This window comes from Procambarus clarkii, chromosome 9 (assembly GCF_040958095.1).
Source record: "Procambarus clarkii isolate CNS0578487 chromosome 9, FALCON_Pclarkii_2.0, whole genome shotgun sequence".
In the NCBI taxonomy this organism is placed as follows: domain Eukaryota; kingdom Metazoa; phylum Arthropoda; class Malacostraca; order Decapoda; family Cambaridae; genus Procambarus; species Procambarus clarkii.
In genome coordinates this window covers 53,169,928-53,184,517 of record NC_091158.1, presented here as the reverse complement: position 1 = coordinate 53,184,517, position 14,590 = coordinate 53,169,928, and positions in this window count along the sequence as shown.

Below are 14,590 nucleotides of genomic sequence, written 5' to 3'. Positions count from 1 at the left end.
ACAGGGCTCCATTAAGGAACATATAATCTCTTCCAACAACCAAACCATCGCCAGAGAAATACTAGTAAACAACACAGAAATCATCGATAGATACAGCGATAGCAGGCGGCTTGACGTTTGCGAGGCACTACACATCAAGAAGTCAACACCAGCAATCAACAGCCAATTATTGCACAACTATATTCTACCCACCTCAAGACTCCGCTCCAATATAGAAGCATCAAGAAATATGCACCAATAGGCTTTCTACAAACACTTCTATTCAATATCCATTGTTTCGTGTTCTGTCTTGTGTTGATGAAATTAATACCCTATTAATACCATCTTGTTCTGTCTTGTGTTGATGAAATTAATACCCTATTAATGCCACATCTTGTTCTGTCTTGTGTTAATGCCACATCACCCCTTCCACCTCACTCAAAGGTAGATATATAATCGGAGATGCGTAAGTTCTATTCAGTTGTGTATTTGTGAACTTAAGTCTTTGAAAATGTAATAAGTTTTACGAAACGCGCTCGTGTCGCGTCAGACTAGAAATAAAAATGAATTTTGGAGAATTGATTTTTGATTTACCTCCAACAGTGAAAAGAAATGTACGAAAGATTGAGAAAATTCGTGTTAGAATTATTAATCTTACTTTTTCGGTCATATTTAATAATATATATATATATATATATATATATATATATATATATATATATATATATATATATATATATATATATATATATATATATATATACATATATATATATATATATATATATATATATATATATATATATATATATATATATATATATATATATATATATACATATATATATATATATATATATATATATATATATATATATATATACATATATATATATATATATATATATATATATATATATATATATATATATATATATATATATATATATATATATATATATATATATATATATATATATATATATATATATATATATATATATATATATATATATATATATATATATATATATATATATATATATATATATATATATATATATATATATATATATGTATGTATATCACGAAAATAAACACGTGATTAAGAATGTGACAATATCAGACCACGGAGGAAAAATGAAACAGGAAATTTCCTTAAGTACTTTCGTATATTAAATACATCTTCAGAAGGTCATTTTACAGATCGAGTGATGGGTATAAATAGGCAGGAGAGAGTGGTGAAGTAAGGTGAGGTACAATACTTGGACAACGCAGACGGCCCATTGGCCCATCAGATGCACCCAATTGGCCCATCCGATGTAGCCCAATGGCCCAACTGATACAGCAGACATACAAGCATAATACATAGGTAATTATTACATAAAGAGGTAAATATATACAATACATTAGTGAGACAAATGTTTTTCAATGATTCTCCTTAAATCGCCCTTTAGCTGATCTATTAGAAATGGATCTAAGTTATATAGACCACTGCTAATATTCAAATTACTTTCTTTGGTGATCTGTATCAAAGCAGATTCAATTATGTTTCTGTTATAGGTGCTTTTACAACTTGTTATTGAAGAAGCACTCTCCCAATCAATTTGGTGAGCTTTTTCTGACAAATGCACAAACAAAGCATTAGACAATTGGCCATGTCTTACAGAGTATTTATGTTGCGATATTCTACATTTTAAATCTTTAGATGTTTGCCCGACATAGAACTTATTACATTCCTTACAAGTTATTTTATAAATGACGCAATTATCACTACGAGGGCTGTTCCTTACTAATAGCTTACCAACAGTGTTTTCGTAGCAAAACATTACATCTATATTAAAAAGTTTCAAGGCCTTGACAATATTCTCAAACCCAGAGAAATATGGTAAACATAACACATTCTTTGGGCGAATCCTTTCACTGCATACATTATTATAATATGTACGACGTAGCTTTGTTACGACAAACTTCCAAAAAATTCAGTGGGTAACAAAGCTTAAGACCAATCGAATCAATATTCTTAAATTCTTCATCTAAGAATTCTGGACTCACAACTCGAAGAGCTCTTAGATACATTGAAGAAAAAATTGACTTTTTTACATTGTATTTATGCCCTGAAAAATAATGAACATAAGATAAATTGTTCGTAGGTTTTCTGTAAACACTAAACTTTAATGAAGAGTTTTCCCTATGAATAAGCACATCTAAGAATGGCAAACATTTATCAATTTCAGACTCTATAATAAATTTTATGGAGGTGACTTGGTCATTAAGTTTGGCTACAAATTCGTCTGTGTTTACATCTGAAGGCCAAATACACAAGATATCATCAACATATCTAAACCAAGGAATGATTCCAGGAGTTATTTTTGAAACAAATTTCTTTTCAAAGAATTCCATGTACAGGTTTGAGAGCAATGGCGATAGAGGATTCCCCATTGCCATTCCAAAAGTCTGTAAATAATACTCATTATTAAAGGTAAATTTACATTCTTTAATGCACAACTTAACAAGACTGACAATAATATCAGCAGAAAGAGGTAAGTCATGGCTCATTAGTTCACGAGCAAGATAATCGAGAATATCATCGACCGGTACCTTTGTGAACAAGGAACAAACGTCAAAACTGATTAACTTTACATCAGGAGTGACAGGAACACTATTCAATTTGTTAACTAAATCAAGAGAATTTGTCAAATGAGAAGAGGAGATAGTTCCTAACAAAGGGGACAAGATTTTCTTACAAACTCTCCAAATGGCTTACCAAAATCTTGTCCCCTTTGTTACCTCACCTTACTTCACCACTCTCTCCTGCCTATTTATACCCATCACTCGATCTGTAAAATGACCTTCTGAAGATGTATTTAATATACGAAAGTACTTAAGGAAATTTCCTGTTTCATTTTTCCTCTGTGGTCTGACATTGTCATATATATATATATATATATATATATATATATATATATATATATATATATATATATATATATATATATATATATATATATATATATATATATATATATATTTAAATTCTGTCTTTTGTACTAGGCTGATTCCTTACTCGTTGATTTCCCCCAGGCTGAAGTAAAATCATTTATTCCCCTAGACAACATTTGAAAGTTCACCGCCACTCACCACCCAGTTCGTGACAGTGTCAACAGTGAGAGGAGCTCAGTGGTGTCAAATGCTTAAACAAGAGTAGTTACCCCTTACTATGGCAAAGATCGGTCGCTTGAGAAACCTTTCATGCTGTGGAAAAGTGATCTTTTTAAGCATGTGCAAATTAATTAAAAGTTCTGTTAATGTTCCCGAAATCAGTGAATAATGGAGTATATTACTAATATGAATGTTTATGTTTGTTTTGAAAATATTTAGCTGTGCAACTGTCGGACAGTGCCAAAACCCTTCATGGGGGGCCTGAATGTGTCACTGGCAAGCTGTTCCTTTTGTACTCCTGGCGACCCCGACCACTCCAGTGTTCATCCCGGTCACCAGACCATTCTCTCTGCCAGTTTGGGCGAGGCCAGCCAGTACCATGTGGCCTCCACCTTGGAACACACAAACAATCTTCTCTCTTATAGTATGTACTAGAGGGGTCACCCATCATGGTCTCGGTCTGACTGTCTGTCTTCCATCTCTCCATCTAATATATCTATCCACCTATCTTCTTTTATCTATTCATTCATCTATCAATCCTTCCATCTATATATCTATACCATATATCATCTATACATCATTCATTCCATCTATCCATCTACTTATCCAGCATTCCATCTATCAATCCATCCATCAATCTTTCCATCTAGCTATTCATGTTCTTCTATCATCTATAGATCATCTATCTCTCAGTCTACCTATCCATCTATTTAACCAACAATCTATCCATTCATTTATGATATATTCATCAATCCATCCATGTACCTATCTTGCCATCCATATATCTATCTTGCCATCCATATATCTATCTATCCACCTATCATTCTCTCCATACGTCTATTCGTGTATCTGTCCATCTGCCTTATCATCTATTAATCATTTTGTCAATCTATCCAAATATATATGTCATCTATCCATCCACCTATCATTCTTTCCATTCATGTGTGCAGCCATCTATCCTTCAAGCAATATATCCATCAAGTTTTCTATCAATCAATCTGTTTTTCTATCCATCTATTTTTCTATCCTATCTATTCATCTATCTATATATCTATCCATGCACCAACTCATCTTTCTACCCATCTATCCACCCACTTATATTTCCATCTACCTATCCATCTAATTATTCGTCTATTCATCTTTCTACCTATTCATTCATCCATCTTTTCATCACTAAACCTATACATCCATCCATCTATTCATCTCTCTACCCATCCATTTTTTCTGTCCATCCATCTACTTTTTACCTATCTATCTATATATCCAACCACTTATCCCTCCATCCAATTATTCATCTGTCTACCTATCTATCCATATATTTACCTATTTATAACACAGAAATAAATTACACAGAGAGAGTGGGGGGCCTGATAACTCACAGCACATAGGTTCGAATCCTCATCACGGCTCCTATGGCTTATCTATTTATTCATGCGCCTATTCGTCTATCCATCCATCCTTTTGCCTACTGTCTGTTTCATTCTCTTCCTCTATCTTTGTCTCTGCCTCTCTCTCTCTGTCTCGCTCTGTCTCCTGCTGTGTTTCTGTTTCTGAGTTTCTCTGTGTCTCTCTCCCTTTCTGCCTCTTATAAAAATACAATAGTCTAAGTGTGGTGGTCGGCAGTGGGAGCAGCTCAGTGGTGTGAAGTACTAAAACACAATAGTTACCCTTACTCTAGTATAGAGCAGTTGCTTGAGAAACTGTTGACGCTGAGAGAGAATTGTCTGTTTGATGCTAGTACGGCCAAATTATTCACAACAGGAAATTACTCTTAATTTTCATAAAATCAGTGAATAATGGTCAGAATACTTTAAGACAATATTTTATTTGAAAAGTTTGACCTCCTACTATAAACAGACAGTCATTCTCTCCTTTGGTAAAATTACAATATCTCTACTTTGGTAAAATTACAATATATAAATATTGCATTTTGTCACATGATAAGTGTGGTGTGTTGTGTGACATGAGTGCTATATAATTTTGGGGTCCATAAGTAGTGACTCTTACCTCTATCATCTGTAGCGTTGACGTCTGCTCCAGCGTCGAGGAGGACCTTCAGAGTGTTGTCGTGACCACCGTGTGACTGCCATGTGAAGGGCTGTACTGCCTGTCAACAGATACCACAATTGTTATTATACATAAACCATCACTATTCCAGTACTTTATGTAAGATATTGAAATAAGCTGTTAAAGATGAATATTTGTATATACTAGTGACGTGTACCGACTATATATATTATGGAAAACTATTTTCCACCCTAAATTAGAAGATCAAATTAAAATTGTTAAGAATATATCACCAATAAAATATCCGACATCTCACCAGTTCTAATTTGATAATTTAATATTTGTGACGAGAGCAACAGTGACGTGACGAGACGGCCGACTGGGAGCCGGTCGGCCGAGCGGACAACACGCTGGACTTGTGATCCTGTGGTCCTGGGTTCGATCCCAGGCCCCGGCGAGAAACATTGGGCAGAGTTTCTTTCACCCTGTGCCCCTGTTACCTAGCAGTAAAATAGGTACCTGGGTGTTAGTCAGCTGTCACGGGCTGCTTCCTGGGGGTAGAGGCCTGGTCGAGGACCGGGCCGCGGGGACACTAAAAAGCCCCGAAATCATCTCAAGATAACCTCAAGATAACCTCAAGAAGATAACAGTGGTGATATTGTCTTGCCCGAAATACTAACACACAACCCTTCCACACTACCACATACCCCACCACACTACCACACACCCCACCACACTACCACACACCCCACCACACTACCACACACCCAACGACCCTACCACACACACCCCACCACACTACTACACACCCAACCACACTACCACACACCCCACCACACTACCACACAACCCCACCACACACACCCCACCACACTACCACACACCCCACCACACTACCACACATATTTTATAGTCTGTGGGTTGGTTGGTGTTGTCGTCGTTGATCCTTCTCTACGGACAACCCAACCCACAACTCGGTAGAGTGCTTATACTTCACTAGGAGATCACCCTTGGCGCTTCTGGTTCTTGGAGAGGGGCTCAACGTCACACATTTAGGGGATGTGGCTCCCACACCTAGCCTCGTTGTCACGTGCACACACCCACTCGAGCCGCTGTGACTCCCCACTCTCTCCTTAGGTAATATGATCTCCTCGATCCCCTTTTGGCTTATTAGTACTACCTTCTACCCTGTCCACAGCAGTGGTTCTTGGTTCTTTCTCTCTCTCTCTCCTTCTTTACTACTTCCTGGGAAGCCTCACTAGGACAAGGGCAAACACCAGCAAATTGGGATACATTTACCGGACAAAGCACATACACGATACATACACACATATAATAATAATGAATCCTATACTCTATAATATCACAATCACGTTGCTCTCCAACATAACCAGAACTCTACCATCAGCTTATCAAGTGGTATCCTATCTCCTGGTTCACCACCTGATACCATCAACCTCCTCAAGTTGATCAAGTCTACATACACTGTTGCACCATCAGCAAGAGAATATATATATGTATCTATAAATGGGTACAAAGAAAATCAGCATTTGCATGCAATAACATATATCAGTATAAATGTTCATTGATACACAACAATGATCAATCGATCACTCTATCAGTCCTAGAACGCATACATCTGTAGGTAATCCAGCCTACGACTGTAACTCTAAACTTCAGTATAAAACACTCCTTGACATAAGAATGCAAACAACCACTCACCTCTCACTGCGTCTTGCACACTAATGACAACCAAACACTATCAACTCCCTACAAGTAATCCACCAGAACTTCCCCTTCCACCTCTGGAAGTTCACTACCCTGATATCTTCAGGTTCTTCCGGGCTTCACTACCAGGATCCTCTGCAGCTCCTTCAGGCTGCTATCATGAAGTTTCCTTGAGCAACTACGGTGCTTCACCCTTCTGTTAGGTTCCTCCACAGCTCTCCTGGCTGCTACACCATGAAGTTTCCTCGAGCAACTATGGTGCTTCTCCACCTCTACAGAAGCACGTGACACTCCTCTTCACTGCTTCTCACAGCTCGAGGTCCTCTGCTTCACTACCTTGGAGTCTCATCAGCTACTTCATCTGCAGGCTTCGAAGTTCTCAGCAACTTCTTCCCCAAAGACAAACCTGCAACCCATCGACACTCCAATAAAATTGTTTCCCCTTTAACACATAAACAAAAATAATCACACAATATGTTTGTCTCCAACCTCTATCTGTCCTCTACATACAGTGAGAGTGAACTCCCCCGTTTTGGGCGGGTCCATACTCCACCTCGCCCGGCGGCGGTCCTCACTCGCTGGGAGGGTCTTCCTCCGTCAGGAGCCGGGCTCCCTCAGTCGCCTGTCAGAGCTCAGAGGGGACGGACGTCGCTCCGTGTTCCTCCCTCTTCACTCTCCTATTTCAGGCTTTCTGCCTTATTAAAACATGTCTAACTTATAAATAAACATCGCTACTGTCGCTGGGCACACGACCAACTACATGCAATCACTATGAACTGGCGTATATCGTGCTTACCACAGATTAACTGGTCGAGGGCGCTTCTCCCCCTGACGGCGTCTGGTCACGGCGTTTCCACGGCCCACAATAATGCCTCTGGACGATTTAATAAACACTTCGTCGACCAGGACTTGAGACCACAACGTTCCCAGCTCGGTTCCACAGCTGGCACATCTACACACTTCTCTTCTCTTCGAGATATATCACTAGGGGTTCCCTTCTGGCGGGAGCTCAAACGGAGCGCGGCTTTTCCCTGCGATGTCTGGCACTCAAGTGAGGTCAAGGTCCTCCGGAAGCGAGCCTCACGCCTCCAGCAAAATGTCCACCTCTCCTAGCCAGTCATTTATCTGTTTTCTCCTTCATTGCCCATAATCTCAAACTGTTATACATATCCAAGCAACTATTTTACATATGCGTTATCACCTCAATATTTGCTAGACCTTCTAATCAGGTCAGGCTTGATGAATAACTCTCAAGGAGGGAGACTCGTTTCTCCTGTAGGCTGAGATCATAACACTTACCACCACATACTACACACCCCACCACACTACCACACACCCCACCACTCTACCACACACCCCGCCACACTACAACACTACCACACACTCTACCACACACCCCAACACACTACCACACACCCATCCACACTACCACACACCCATCCACACTACCACAGACACTATCACACACCCCATCACAATACCACACAACTTCACCACACTACCATACACTCCACCACACTACCACACAACCCCACCACTCTACCTCACACCCCACCACACTACCACACACCCCACCACACACCCACCCACACTACCACAGACCCCACCACACTATCACACACCCCATCACAATACCACACAACTTCACCATACTACCATGCACCCCACCACTCTACCACACACCCCACCACTCTACCACACACCCCACCACACTACCACACACCCCACCACACTAAACCAGGAATTTGCAGCCCCCAACACAACAGTCCCAGAGATAAGAGGGGAACCCACAACCAGCATCCCAGCAACACCTGAGGGGAGGTCAACACCACCACCCCCCTCTGCATAGAAACGCTCCCTTCCCCTAACCCTACCTGCCCCCACCCAAATCCTCACCCATCCTCCCTCCCCCCCCCCATTCTGACCCTATCACCCTTTCCCACCATGCCCCCCTTCCGCCTTTCCCCCCCTGACACCCCCTCCCCCTCCCCCTCCATCCCATACCCTCCCTATCCTTCCTCCTCCTCACCCCGTATCCTCCATGTCCCCCTTATCTCCTTAACCCACACCCTACCTGTTCCCCCTTCCCTTAAACCCCCACCCCCAACCCCAAAATCCTCTGAGACCATGCAAACCACCTCACAGATCTTCTCACCCAGGGAACAGCTTCCCACACCAGCAGAATGCTCGCCAAGTAAGGGACTAGAAAATGAACAGAAGAAAGTGAGCATCAAGGCAATGTACACTAACATAAATGGGATTACAAATAAAACAAGTGAACTCGGGGAATGGGCACTAGAAGACATAATAGCACTCACAGAAACAAAGCTAACGAAAACCATAACAAATGCAGTGTTTCCACAGGGCTACTATCTAGTGAGGAAAGAGAGGAAAGGGAGAGGAGGAGGTGGTGTAGCTTTGCTAATAAGAGAAGGTTGGAGTTTTGAAGAGATGGCAATTCAGAACTGTGAAGGTTTCAGTGACTACATATCAGGCACCATAGCAACTGGAGGACAGAAAATTATAGTAGAAGTCATATATAAACCCCCACCGATCGACAGAAGACCCAGACAGAAATTTGATAAAAACAACTTGGCCACTATCAATATAATAGAGAGAGCAGCTTCTGTGGCTAGCAGGAACGGATCCAGAATACTAATCATGGGAGACTTCAGCCATAGGAAGATAGATTGGGGGAACAGAGACCCACATGGAGGACCAGACACATGGAGAGCTAAGCTGCTGGATGTAGCAACAAGAAACTTTCTAAGTCAACACGTCAAGGGACCGACAAGAATAAGAGGAGGGGATGAACCAGCCTTGCTTGATCTGATATTTACCCTAAATGAGTCGGATATAAGGAAAGTTAAGTTGAAAGCCTCCTTGGTTATGAGTGATCATAGTGTATTGAGCTTTGAGTACCTGGTTGAAATAGAAATTATCACCCCCCAAAAAAAGAACTGGGAAACAAAGGGCTGGCGTACCGAAAAGGAAACTTTGAGGAGATGAATAAATTCTTAAGGGATATACATTGGGACACAGAACTCAGAACCAAGTCTGTACAAGACATGATGGACTATGTCACCCAAAAATGTCAGGAAGCTGTAAGCAGGTTTGTCCCAGCCCAACAGGAAAAAACAGAGAAGCAAATGAAGAATCCGTGGTTTAATAGGGAATGTATGAAAGCAAAGAAGCTGAACAAAAGGTCATAGAGGAACTTCCGTAATAACAGAACACCAGAAAGTAGAGAGAGATACCAGAGAACCAGGAACAAGTATGCTAGTGTGAGAAGAGCAGCTGAGAAAAGGTATGAAAATGATGTAGCTAATAAAGCCAAGACCGAACCAAAGCTATTTCACAGTCACATCAGGCGGTAGACAACAGTGAAATAACAGGTGATGAAACTTAGGGTGGGCGAGGACAGGTACATAGAGAATGACAAAGAGGTGTGTGAAGAACTCAACAAGAGGTTCCAGGAGGTCTTTACAATAGAACAGGGAGATGTCACAGCACTAGGAGAGGTGGCAACAAACCAGGTGACCTTGGAAAGGTTTGAAATTACAAGAGATTAGATCAAGAAGCACCTATTGGAGCTGGATGTGAGAAGAGCTGTTGGGCCGGACGGAAACTCGCCATGGGTTTTGAAAGAGTGTGCAGGAGCACTTTGCTTGCCACTCTCCATAGTGTATAGTAGGTCACTGGAAAAGGGAGACCTACCAGAAATATGGAAGACTGCTAATGTAGTACCAACATACACAAAGGGTGACAGACAAGAGGCACTGAACTACAGGCCAGTGTCCTTAACTTGTATACCATGCAAGGTGATGGAGAAGATTGTGAGAAAAACCTAGTAACACATCTGGAGAGCAGAGACTTCGTGACAACCCATCAACATGGGTTCAGGGAGGGTAAATCTTGCCTTACAGGCTTGATAGAATTCTATGATCAGGTGACAAAGATTAAGCAAGAGAGAGAAGGATGGGCGGACTGCATTTTTTTGGACTGTCGGAAAGCCTTTGACACAGTACCCCATAAAAGGTTGATGCATAAGCTGGAGAAATAGGCAGGAGTAACTGGTAGGGCGCTCCAGTGGATAAGGGAGTACTTAAGCAATAGGAAGCAGAGAGTTACAGTGAGGGGTGAGACCTCAGAATGGCGTGAAGTCGCCAGTGGAGTCCCATAGGGCTCTGTACTCGAACCTATCCTGTTTCTGATATTCGTAAATGCTGATATTCTGATATTCGTTTCTGATATTCGTCTATACCCAGAGGGTATAGACTCATTCCTTTCAATGTTTGCTGACGACGCCAAAATTATGAGAAGGATTAAGACAGAGGAGGACAGCTTGAGGCATGAAGAAGACCTGGACAAGCTGCAGGAATGGTCGAACAAATGGCTGTTAGAGTTTAACCCAAGCAAATGTAATGTAATGAAGCTAGGGGTAGGAAGCAGGAGACCAGATACAAGGTATCATTTGGACGATGAAATACTTTAAGAGTCAGAGAGAGAGAAAGACCTGGGGGTTGATATTATGCCAGACCTGTCCCCTGAAGCTCATATCAAGAGGATAACATCAGCAGCATATGCCAGGTTGGCTAACATAAGAACAGCCTTTAGAAACTTGCGTAAGGAATCTTTCAGAACATTATATACCACATATGTCAGACCAATCCTGGAGTATGTGGCTCCATCATGGAGTCCATATCTAGTCAAGCATAAGACTAAACTGGAAAAGGTTCAAAGGTTTGCCACCAGAATGAGAGGTATGAGCTACGATACCTGGTTGATACCTGGTTGAATGGGTTCTGGGAGTTCTTCTACTCCCCAAGCCCGGCCCGAGGCCAGACTTGACTTGTGAGAGTTTGGTCCACCTGGCTGTTGCTTGGAGCGGCCTGCAGGCCCACATACCCACCATAGCCCGGTTGGTCCGGCACTCCTTGAAGGAAACAATCTAATTTCCTCTTGAAGACGTCCACAGTTGTTCCTGCAATATTTCTGATGCTCGCTGGTAGGACGTTGAACAACCGTGGACCTCTGATGTTCATACAGTGTTCTCTGATTGTGCCCATGGCACCTCTGCTCTTCACTGGCTCTATTCTGCATTTCCTTCCATGTCGTTCACTCCAGTACGTTGTTATTTTACTGTGCAGATTTGGGACCTGTCCCTACAGTATTTTCTTTGTGTATATTATTTGATATCTCTCTTGTCTTCTTTCTAGTGAGTACATTTGGAGAGCTTTGAGACGATCCCAATAATTTAGGTGCTCTATCTCGTCTATGTGTGCCATATATGTTCTCTGTATTCCCTCTATTTCAGCAATCTCTCCTGCCCTGAAGGGGGAAGTGAGTACTGAGCAGTACTCAAGACGGAACAACACAAGTGATTTGAAGAGTACAACCATTGTGATGGGATCTCTGGACTTGAAGGTTCTCGTAATCCATCCTATCATTTTTCCAACCCGTTCTCGCACTTTCGTATAATCAATATTGACTTATTAAATACGTGCATATGTGACATACTAAACATACTAGTTTACTTTGAAAAGCTTCATAGAAAACACCGACCTTACCTAACCTACTTAGTATGTTAAGACAAGCATTTAATTCCTTCGTAATTACAATTATTACATAACCTATACTTATAATAGGTTAAGTAATAATTGTAATTACGAAGCAATAAGATGCTTATCTTAACATACTAAGAAGCTTAGGTAAGGTCGGTGTTTTCTATGAAGCTTTTCAAGGTAAACTAGTATGTTTAGTATGGCAGTGGTTTTCGCTTTTGATTTAGCATATGTGAAAAAATATTTTGGGTTTTTCTTTATTTTTTGAATTGCTTTCTGTTCTAGTTACCTTTCTTCAGTCTGATTGGAATGCTTCAGTTTCTGTTCGATTTCTTCAATCTCCCTGTTTAAATTATTTCTTCTTTGTATGGAGAGTCGTGTCTGCTTAAGCATTTCCGTTAATTTCTTCCTTCCTTTGTAATGTCGTCTGCGTTCTCTTTCTTCATTTACCCCTTTCTGGCTTTCCTCAAAGGAACATGTTTCAGACAGACTTGATATGCTTCAGAAGTCAGTTTTTCTATTCCTTGTGTAGGATTTTTATTTCTTAGAACATTTTCCCATTGAATGTTTGTAAGTTCCCTGTTTATTTTCTCCCAGTTTATCCTCTTATTATTAAAATTGAATTTATTGAATAACCCTTCTCATTTGTTGTTTCTCTTGGGCCGACTACCGTTATTAATGTTAGTTTGCACTTCAATGAACTTGTGGTCCGAGTACGTAGTGTCTGAGACAGTAATGTCTCTGATTAGCTCCTCATTGTCCGTGATATCAGGTCCAGCGTGTTCTCGTTCCTAGTTGGTTCTGTAATCTGCTGACTGAGCGAGAATTTGTCACAGAATCTCAGTAGTTCTCTGACCTGTGGTTGGTTATTTCCAGGTTGATTTCCTGCTATGATGTTTTTGCTTACTATTCTCCATTTTAAACTGGGTAGATTGAAGTCTCCGAGGAAGATGAAATCTGGTACTGGGTTTGCTAGGTTATCAGGGATATTCTCTATTTTGTGGATCTGTTCAGTGAATTCCTCAACTGTTGCATCTGTCGGTTTGTATATTAAAATAATAAGTAGATTCATATTTTCTACCTTGATTCCAAGTACCTCTACCACCTCATTGGACCAGTTCAGAAGCTCTGTCTCTGTTCGGGAGTCTCTATGAGGAGAGACTACGGGAATTAAACCTCACTTCGTTGGAAGACAGAAGAGTTACGGGGGACATGATCACCACATTCAAGATTCTCAAGGGAATCAACAGGGTTGATAAAGACAGGCTATTTAACACAAGGGGCACAGGCACTAGGGGACACAGGTGGAAACTGAGTGCCCAAATGAGCCACAGAGATATTAGAAATAACATTTTTAGTGTCAGAGTGGTTGACAAATGGAATGCATTAGGATATAATGTGGTGGAGGCTGACTCCATACACAGTTTCAAGTGTAGATATGATAGAGCCCAATAGGCTCAGGAACCTGTACACCTGTTGATTGACGGTTGAGAAGTGGGTCCAAAGAGCCAGAGCTCAACCCCCGCAAACACAACTAGGTGAGTACACACGAGTGGGATGGCTCGTACAAAGGTGTGGTGGATTGCGAGTGACGAAATGGATGACTAGGCGAGGTGGAATTCATTGTCCCAAAGAGCGGGGTAATTCTCACTCAATTACTACCAGAGACTTCTACAAATCACTGGATAGCCTTCCACATTTCCACTGCTGCCAGGTATCTTGGTCAATATAACAGATGACCTCAGATGTTGACAGTAAACATGGATCACAAGTGCAGACTAGTTGCACCTGCTAGACCGCATGTTTGAGACACTCTCAGTACTCTCATAAATATCAAAATACCATCTCGCCGCATCTTGACCCGGCCAGACGGATTCGCAGTTACGGCATGATAACGAATGTTTTATTTAATGGTCGCTATAGACCGTGCTGATTCATGGCTCGGAGGAGCCACGAGATAGCATGTCTCTCCAACACAACGACCCCAGGCAGACTTCCCTGACGTGCTCGGGCAGGTGTGGAGCACGCTGCCTTCCCTCTCTTTTACTTAATCAATCAGAGAGCAAAGCACCTACTCTTCCTAGGTATACCGAGTGATTATATATGTAAGAGCTATCAATGAGTGCTCTTTCCCTCGTGTTATGCGACTC